This window comes from Ursus maritimus, unplaced genomic scaffold (assembly GCF_017311325.1).
Source record: "Ursus maritimus isolate PB19 unplaced genomic scaffold, ASM1731132v1 scaffold_21, whole genome shotgun sequence".
NCBI classification, from domain to species: domain Eukaryota; kingdom Metazoa; phylum Chordata; class Mammalia; order Carnivora; family Ursidae; genus Ursus; species Ursus maritimus.
In genome coordinates this window covers 34,166,514-34,176,805 of record NW_024424564.1, presented here as the reverse complement: position 1 = coordinate 34,176,805, position 10,292 = coordinate 34,166,514, and positions in this window count along the sequence as shown.

Here is a 10,292-nt window from a genome sequence, read left to right as displayed (position 1 = left end):
CGGCTGGGAGTCAACGGTCAAGAGAGTTTCTCCTGAACTTTTCCATTATTTGAGCCAATAAGTTCTTTTTGCATAATCCACTACAACTTGGGTTTCTCTTATCTAGGTCTAAAGAATTTTCACTGATAAAATAAGTTACCAAGTAAATCATAGTTACAGAGCCCTAGATAAAGCTTCATTTTACAAATCTCAAATTCAGAACTCTGAATTTTGCTGGCATATGTGGCTGAGGGAACACTGGAGAGAGAGGGGCCCTAGCATGGCATTAGAGGACTGGGGTCCAAATGTCAGCCCTGGTAGGTGGTCTTTAAGTAGTTTCTGAGCAGGTGATCCGTTCCCTGAACTTCATTTTGTCCCATTGTAAACCAGGAACTGTGTGAAAGACCTTGAACGTTGTAAATGAGATAACATACATGAAAGCATCTATCAGAGTACCTGGCACATAGTAGGAACTCAAAAAAACAGTGGCTGTAGGTCAGCTGTCCTGTACCAAGAACAACATTTTGACTAGTAGTTTTCTGAATTCTAGGACTAACGGCTTCAGCATCTATTAACTATGCAAATACTGTGTTAGACATTGTACCAGGAGGCTAACACGATGTGAGCGTAAGAGGCCTTTTTTTCCTACGAGAAAAAAAAAAAAAAAAGGCTCAGAGATGTAAAGAAACTTAATCGAAAGACAGTTTGCAAGTGGCAGAACCAGGATTTGAACCTAAGTAGGTGATGATTGCAGCCCATACTTCTTCCCATTCATGGATATTCCTCCCCAAACAGACTGGCTCACATGCATCGGAAATCAAGGTGATAAGCTGAACATGTCTCCTGACTACAGCACATACCCAGGGAGGCCAGATTTAAACATATTCAATTGAAAAAAATCAAGAAAAGTTAGGAGGGCACACTTTTTTTTTTTTTTTTTTTACTTTGGAGAAGATGCTGGAAAATCTACGCCATTGAGGTCCAACCATTAATTCAGTGAAAAAGAAGAAAATGCTTCTCTATCTACAGTTCCCATTTTCCTCCTAAAAGAAGCGGGGGGGGGGGGGGTAAACTCTCTCCTCTTATTCCCAATCAATCTTAATTTTTAAAAGGATCCTCTGAATAATTAAAGTGGTCATTGTGGAAAGAGGCATTATGATACAAGGAGACAATCGGTTTTATATTTGCCAAGGTTCTCAGGCCTAGGAGACTTGAATGCTCAAATGAGGGAAATGGTAATATATTGCTAAAGAGTTCATTCATTGTTGTTTGTTCATCAATAATAGATACTTTCACTTAGGAAGGTTAAGTGACCCATACGTTATTTGCCCAGCGTGGTTTTGTAGCCTAAAACACACCCAGGAGGCAACCACATTCTTCCCCCCCTTTTGGACCTCGCCTTGCACCTCGAGACTTGTTTTAGCCGGCTTGCTGTTTAACTGGGACTGCAATTTAATGCAATTTCTCGTCCATTTCACTGATTGCAACTATTTAGTACATTCTCAAAGAAAGATGATTACAACTGGCTGGTTCTTAATGCTTAATTTATTTACATGCATGCCTGCTACAGAGTTATTTTATTCATCTCCCAAATGATGGCATAAAATCATTGAAAAATGATGGGCAATAAACATGGCTATTTCGCGGCAGTCCTCAGTGGAGAATAACACCCACCGTCACTCTGAACATTGGTTGACCTGTGGTCCACTGCTCTTAAAACCCAGCCATAATGAAGGCAGCACAGACATAAAACTCCTTTATTGCTACTTTGTTCTGACAATACTTGTACAATAACAGATTATTTTAGTTAAAATAAAACCCGTACCAAATTGGCATTTTTGTGTTGGTTACTGAAGCAAAACCACATGTATATTTCCCCTTTTCTTTTTTGTTCTTGCCTTTCTTTTCTTTTTGAGAGAATGTCATATTAGTTGGAAGAAAGGATGAATTTTTGGAACCACGACTGCATTCTAACTGTCTCTTCTGTTGTTGCCTGGGCAAGGCTATTCACATTAAGCTGAACAAATGCTACATTTGCATTTCCGATAAGTGCTAGCAGTTTTCGCATTTCTTTGGCAATTCTTGTTTCAGTAAGAACACCTGAAAAGTTACCGGGGTTGCTCATCATCCCATCAAAAAGGGGAGGGGGGAAAATGGGATTTTTCTCCAAATTGCAAAAAGTCTTGAATCAGCAGAAAGACTTTGCTCTTTCTATTTGGGGATTAGAATAAGAACGAGACAATAAAGTGAAAACGGGCAGAATGGGTGTTTTTTTTTTCTTTTTTCTTTCTTCTCTAACAAAATAGCAGAGGCAAGTTGGTGCCAGCAGTCAGTATTAGCCCACATGCCAGACGGCAGAATGCATTAATGAGTATACTCTCCCTACTGCTTCTTACCCAAACAGCATCTAACAGCCTTACATTCCTCCATTAAAAAAAAAAAAAAAAAAATGCAGCGTCTATTTTTTCCCAGCCCAAACAAAATCCACAATCATGCTGCCTCTTTCAAAATCACATTATGTTATTATAAATAAGGACAAGACATTTTCCTTCAAGGAGGTTGCTGAAGGACTGCCTTGCAAGTATTCTTTGTACTGCAATTACTAGAACTTCTAATGATGTTTGGTTACACAGAGATGGTGGAGAGGAAAAAATCAAAGGTAACCGAGCATTCTCTCCCCACCTCATGACCTTCCATAGGAGAATCATCGCTGTTAGATTTTTGAACTTATTTTTGATAAGAGCTAGAGTAAAATGACTTCTGAAAATTAAACAGCAAACAGAAGAAGAAGGAAGGAAGAATTTCATGAGAATTACACATTTCTTTCTCTTTTTTTTAGCTTTGAAAGGATTCAGACTCAGCGTGAGGCCGTCCTGGTTTTACTGAGGTATAGGCACACCTCTGACTTTCTATCCTCAACTCATCTGAAAGAAGAGCAGACTTTCCTTTTTCATAATTACAAATGTCTCAATTACCCAAAGAGATGCACCAAAAACCTTTCTGCGGTTTTGTCTAAAAGTCTGACCCAAAGGCAGGGCATGGTTGTCTTTGAAACAATAGGAGATGATAGGACTATAGATATTCAGTCTGACTCAGAATGCTTCAGCCAAGAAAGGGGAAAGAAAAAAAAAAAGGAAAGAAAAGTCTGTTTATTACAGATCCCTCTGTAGAAAGAGAATTTCAAGCGAAAAAGCCGTGAAAAACAGAGAGAAGTTGCTTGTCGGACCCATGCTCTGCTTCCCCCCCGTCCCACCCGCCTGGCATTTCCCCACCGTCCGTCCTTGGTGCTTCGCTCCTTTTCTTAGGTACGGAATGCTCCGAAATGATCATTCTCACCTGGTAAAAGACATGGTCGTTTCCCACACAAGCCTGGGCACAGATGTGTGAGCCTGCCTACAAGTGTGTGCATATTAATTAAGGAGTGGCTGCAAATCAGAATCACCTGGTGTTTTTGGTTGACTGCTGCCTCCCACCCCCCAACGAGGTCCATGTCCTAATGCCTGGACCCTGCAAATGTACCTTATTTGGAAAAAGGATCTTTGCAGATGTAAATAAGTTGAAAAGTCTTGAGATCAGATCGTGCCTGATTATCCAAGTGGGCCCTAAATCCAATGAGGGGTGTACTTACGATAGTAGTCACATAGAGGAGAACAGACGTACAGAGGCAAAAGTGACGTGCGGACGGAGGCCGAGATCAGCGTGATGTGACCACAAGCCAAGGTGCCGAGGAACGCTGCCAGCCCGCCGAGGCTGCAAGAGGCAAGGATGGATGGTCCCCTAGGGCCTGCAGCAACTGTATTTCAGACGTTCAGCCTCCAGAACTCGGAGAGGATAAATTTCTGTTGCTCTAAGCCACCTAATTTGTGGTCATTTGTCGTGGTCGCCCTGGGGAACAAATACTCCTGGGGAAAGAGCAAAGACTCTCCTTCCAGGCTGCTCAGGCAGAACAATTAAAGAAGACTCTGCAGGTAGGCTCTAAGCATTGGCGAGTTTTAAAGTCCTCCCAGGTGATCCCAGTGTACGCAAAGGCTGACGACCAGTGACTGTGGCTCAGGCTGCTTGCACCTGCTTACCAGCTAAACCCACTTGCGTGCAGACCCCGAGGCAAGCCTGACTGAGGAAAATTTTGCCTTTTTGAGACTGTCAGTTTGATTTTTCTTTCTTTTTTAAAAAAATTTATTATTATTATTTGTATTATGTTCAGTTAGCCAGCATATTATGTTCAGTTTTTGATGCAGTGTTCAGTGATTCATTAGTTATGTATAATACCCAGTGCTCATCACAACACGTGCCCTCCTTAATACCCATCACCTGGGGACTTTTCTGATGGAAGAGCTGCTATGTTCTCAAGCTCGCACAAAATGGTCCACTTATCCTGCTGTGATGATCATAACAAGATCTTGAATACCTACTCGGTGCAGGTACTGGGGAGTAAATAAACCAGGCAAACTTGATCCCTGTCCTGTGCAACTTACACACTAGAGAGGGAAAAAGATATCACTGTAAACAGGCAATTATAATATGGAATGGTGAGCCAGGGGTGGGGAAAGGGCTTTGGAAACTCATGGGGTGAGGGCACATGACCCAGAGTCAGGCGTAAGGCAAGATTCCTGGAAGAGGGAGCCCCTGAGCTTAGGCAAGAAAAATGAAAGCCCAACTAAAATCGGGCTGCTCATCTGCAGGGCAGGTGGAAGGCGTGCCAGGCAAAAGGAACGGATAGCATGATTGAAGGTTCTAGAGCATTGGTTAGCAAGCTCCGGCCCCTGGGCAGAATCTGCATCCCTGCGAATTGTCCCCACCCTCCCATATGCTAGTTTTATGAGCACACGGCCACACACATTCGTCTATGTATGTCTGCGGTCGCTTTGGCCGCACGATGGCAGAGGTGAGTAGTTGTGACAAAAACCGTCTGGCCTATGAAGCCTGAAAAAATACTGACCATCTGGCCCTTCACAGGGAAAGTGTGCTGATCTCCGCTCTAGAATCAAGCAAAAGAGCTCACGATACTGAGAGAGATCCCCGAGGACTGGAGTTTGGAGTGTGAACCAGACAGTGGTGTGGGGACAAGTCAAGGGGGAGTCGGGGCCCGGAAGCCACAGAACCTACCAGCCAGAGCGCAAGGTTTGGCCTTCGGGCAGAAAGCAAGGGTGAGCCACGGAGCAGTTCCAAGCTGGGCAAGCACCTAGTCAGAACCATTTCTCGGAAAGAAAATTGTGACTGCAGTTTGGGCTGTATTGTTAATAAAATCCATAGCGAGGCTTTGAGCTCAGAGCTCTCTGGGGCTAGAGGCCAGGCTGTTTGCCTCGCTGTGGGCTGACTCCTCCAGGAGAGGGGCACTGCCTGCCCCAGGCTTCCTAAGAAGGCAGGCTGATGGAGGGACAGACGCCCAAGGTCTCACTGAAAACTGTGTCCTTCTCTCTTCAGTCTGACCTTCAGGCCTGGCAGGAGGGAACTGTGGAAGGCACTGGGGTCACTTCAGAAAGAGAAATAAAGGCCTGGTGACCAGCAGAGAGGCTGCTGGAGGCTGGAAGGCATGATTTGTATTTGTCTGTCTACAGAGCTCATTTTCTTCCAGGATGCCGAAGGGCAGAAGGCTGTTCAGGAAAGAATGTGGGGAGATGGGAAGGGAAGCACTGAGGTGGTTGGGGGGGCAGCTATCCAGAGAGTGCCCTTGCTGAGAACCCTCCAATGGAGAGATTTCTTCTAGGTGTTTGTCAGAGAACTCCAGCTCAGTGACCTGCCCTACCCCTCCTCTAATGGTTTGTGTGGTTGCTGTTCAGAAGGTCAGCTTGGCCCATAGTACCCACCCACCCTTCCTGCCTGCCTGTCTTCCTACCTCTCTCCCTCTCTCTTTCTCCATTCCTCTCCACCGCCCTCCTTTCCTCCATTCCTTCCTTTCTTTCTATTTTGGTTTGGAAAGTGTAGGTATTTCTGTATCTATTTAAGTTGGATTTCAACCAATTGGAGATTTGTCAGTGAAGGGAGTCACAATAAATAAAGCGCTCTAGACTATCTTGGAGTTTGAAGTAGCAATTTTTTTTTTTTTTTTTTTTGTCAGAGGCGGTTTTCTGTAAGCCTTTTTGATGAGTTTTGGAAAAACAAAATCCATGTGGGCTGGAATTCTCAAACTTAGTTTCAGGTTAAAATTAAAGATAAACATTTACTGAGAGTTGATGTTTTGCAAAAAGAAAAAAAACGTCTTAAAAAGAAAAATTGTTTCAAAGCCTTTTACAACTCCAGAAAACTTGGCACGCTTTCTGAAATTCTAACTTTCGTGTTGTTAATCTTCCCCAAGCCGCAGTTATGTGACATACCTGAAAAGAACTAACTTAGGAATAACATTTAAGCAATCAAATTGGTTAACCTTTCAACACTGGCAAATCAGCTTCGCAAACACTATGGCAGGTGCCATGTGTGATGGCTGCGGTGTCCAGATGGGACATCAGCTAATGGTCATGCCTGTCACTGACCCATCACTCCAATGGAGAGGAACAGGACTCACTGTCTTACAGCCCTGCAGACACACTCCACTGACGTTAAGCCCACCCATCAGTTGTGTTTTTTTAAAAAGTTATAGCTTATGTTATCTACTCACCAATGAAAGCATAGTATAAGCAATTTAAAAATAGGATAATCCTACTTGCTGTTGAAGGGACTTTGTGGGGTTGAGAAGGTAGAATAATGTATGATTATTGAAGGAGGGGTTTGTATATACATAAATCCTGGAGATACAGGAGGAGTGAAAAGCGGAGCAAAATGATTTGGAAATCCCCCTCCCGACCAAAGGCAAAGGTGGCATGCTTGCTTCCTTGCTCGTCCGCCTGGGTTTGAAGGCTATTTTTTAATCGTGGTTGCCCAGCCGATGAATAGGAGAAGGCATTTTTCACCTTGTCTGACATGACAGTCTGGAATGGTTTACAGTGAAATGTTAACAATCGAAAACGATGTACATATTGTTCGAGGTCAGCCATGGAAAAGCAAGACCTTGACTTATGACAGTCCTGGTGCAAACTTGTAAAGGGCAGACGCTCTCCTCAATGGTTTAGGAATTTGGATGGTGACAGCTCCAGTCACTCGTGAGCTCTGTATTTTGGCCTCCACAAAATCTTGTGAACATTTTGGTTTTATGCCACTATGTCCATTACCACTGATTCCTATCATGAAATTCATTAGGCCTGAGAGATCTTCTTCCCAAAAATGTTTCTACTTCCTGTGTAATTATTAAATTCAAAGTCAGCTCAAACTCCTGTAGGGAAAGTATCTTTTGAGGTATGAACCAGCCACACAAATTTGAGGTCGGTTCCCTCTCTTAGCCATGAAGGCAGCTCCAGGCAATATAAAAGAGGAGCAGAATCTGATCCAGCTATTCTTCCCAAGTTTACCAATTATTATTTATATGGAAAATTATTTCATCTCCATTGAGGAAAAATGAGTAAAGAGAGTCTTTGAAACGCTCTCCCTACCCCCAAACTAGAAGGGGAGATGTGGTGCTCAGAACACATTTCACATTGCTTCTTAATAAAATTCAATTTTCTTCTTCAAAGGTAACAAATAGAAGGGAGTTGCCACAGGTAAAACATTTGGTAAAATGTCTTCTTGCCTTTTAGCAGCAGCTGGGAAAAGTGTCTGCACAAATGCAGTGTAAATAATTGATATACTTTTGGACAACTTCCCAATTTACATTTTCCTCTAAAAAAAGGTAAAAATAAAACCCAAACCAAAAAGCAACCCGTGGAGATCAACTAGATGTGTGAAACTCACTTTTTCTAAAATAAAACAAACCCAATTCTCATCCCAGCTTGGGCTGAGATGGTATGCGTGCTGCCATGTGGACTGGGAAAGACATTTCCCAAAGGGCGAAAAGCAGGAGTCTAGTGCCTGTTATTTTAGTAGTCACCTGAACTATGAAAGCTTGAGAAAGAAAGAAACTGGAAAAGATTTACCTGATGCGTGCATTTACGTCTGGCTCTCCTCCAAGGAGCTGTTAATCCGATGGCTGATGGACAGGAACTCCAAGTGGAGGTGGGGTACTTGTGCAGTTGGCAACCTGTAGTTGAGGGCTGAGACTCTGGAATCAGTTAGCTGGGGTCAAATTCCGGACTTTCTAGTACTTTGATCTTGGGCAAGTCACTTAACATCTTTGGACCTCAGTTTTCTCAAGTAAAATGGTGATGATGATAAAAGGCCAACCTCCCTGCGTTGCTAAGATGAAATGAATGACTGTACCGAAGGCACTGGGAGCAGTACCTTCCACCGAATAAACTCCACATACTATGTTCCTTTCAGATCTACCCAAGCTAAACCTGAGTGGGACATGGTGCAAAGAGGTCAAAGTTAAGTACCGGAGACATGCTGGGCCTGCACTATGGAGTTCTGGTTGTACCACTAACTCAACAATAACTGGTATTAACTACATGTCACTTAACTTCTCTGAGCCTCCAGTTCCTCTTTTATAAAATGTGGAAAACACAGCCTAATTCCATAGCACTGTCATGAAGATTAAATGAACATAAAATTTCTGCAAGTCCTATCCTGTAGTAAGTTGTCAATAAATATTTATATTCATCTTTCACCGTTTTCCCTGCCCTAACTCCCAAAGGTCTTCTCGCAATTAAAGTCTAATAGCCTAAAATATCACTACACTTGCCAAGATGTTGTACTTGATCTAGAATTAATGCTGTCAGTGAACTAATGAAGTAGACTAGGAAGCGAGGCAAAAGGGACTTTCTTGGCTCCTAAAGTCTTATCTTGAAGGTTGACCTATCCAGAAGCATCATATTCAACCACAAATGTTTATGTTTATTTGGACCCAAAAAAAGCTAGTAGTCAAGGGAGTTACAATAATAAAAATATCATCTTTTCTGGCTATAGAGAACTTACATTAGAGCAGAAGAGAGAAGAAAAGCTCACTAGTAGCTCTTCTGCATAATGACTATGATTCATACTGACAGATGTACAAACCAAATGTTACAGGGGCTCAGAATAGTAAGTGAAACTATCTGGTTTGTCCATATGGAAAAACTTTAAGACAGAGGTAATATCTGACGTGATCTTTGAGGCTGAGTAGAGTTTGGATTGGTTGTAAGGTAGAACAAATACATACCAAACCAATGGCCATTGTTATGGAGTGAATTGTATCTCCCCCCACCCCAAATTCATAGGGTGAAGTCCTAAACTCCAGTACCTCAAGATGTGACTGTATTTGAAGATAGGGTCTTTAAAGAGATAACTAAATAAAAATGAGGTCATATGGGTGTGACTAATGTTCTTATAAGAAGAGATTAGAACCCAGACACACTCAGAGGGAAGACCATGTGAAGACACAGGTAGAAGTTGACCATCTTGGTCCAAGGAAAGAGACCTCATAAGAAACCAGCCCTGCTGACTTGTTCTCAGACTTCCAGCCTCCATAACCACGAGGAAACAAATTTCTTTTGTTTAAGCCACTCTGTCTGTGGTGCTTTGTTTTGACAGCCCTGGCAAAGTAATACAATCATCAACAACAAAGTCTAGAATTTGGTAGAATGTATACTCAGGGAAAGTGTAGTTTTTCTCTTAGATGATCTGGGTAGGGGATTAGTGAGAGATAAGAGTGAAAGGGGGATTTATGCAAAAGAATAGAGAGCCTTGGACACAAACTAGGAATCTGGATTTTATTCAGTACATGAAGGATCATCATTCAAGAATTTTGAATAGGGAATGGCAGTATTACACTGATCCTTCAGAAAGATGACATGGGTGTGGGGCATATTAGCATAGGAAAGACTGGGAGGCAGAGAGCAGTCCGGAGGCCATTTAGGCAACACTTGTGAAAGATACTGAATTGTGAGGTTGGGGGGAGGTGGATGGCAGCAGTGAGAATAGAAAAGAAGCAACACCCATAAGTGATGGGGCTGACCGGATGTGGTGGTGGAACGGAGTAATGAGATCAGGCGAACATCTGAGGAGGGAAGTCAGAATGGAGCAAAGTTGATGAATTCAAATTTATATAGTGAAATGTAAAGTAAACATGAGACTTCCTATGTAACCGTACAGTGGCTGGAGAACATTTGGATCTGGAGCTGAAGGACAGAAGGCAAAGCTCAAAGGAAGATATAGAAGCCTCCTGAAGAGTAGAATAATTGTCACCACAGCAGTGGATGGACAGGCCAATGGAAAGTGTACAGTAAACCAATGTTTACCTATAATTGGGAGCTGAGGATGATAAAAGATTTCAAGATGGATGGGATAGTTAACATTGCTCAAAGTTACAGAGATGGCAAGTAGAAGCACGGAAAATCTGTTGTTTTTGGTGAGCTTTGAGAGAACGGTGA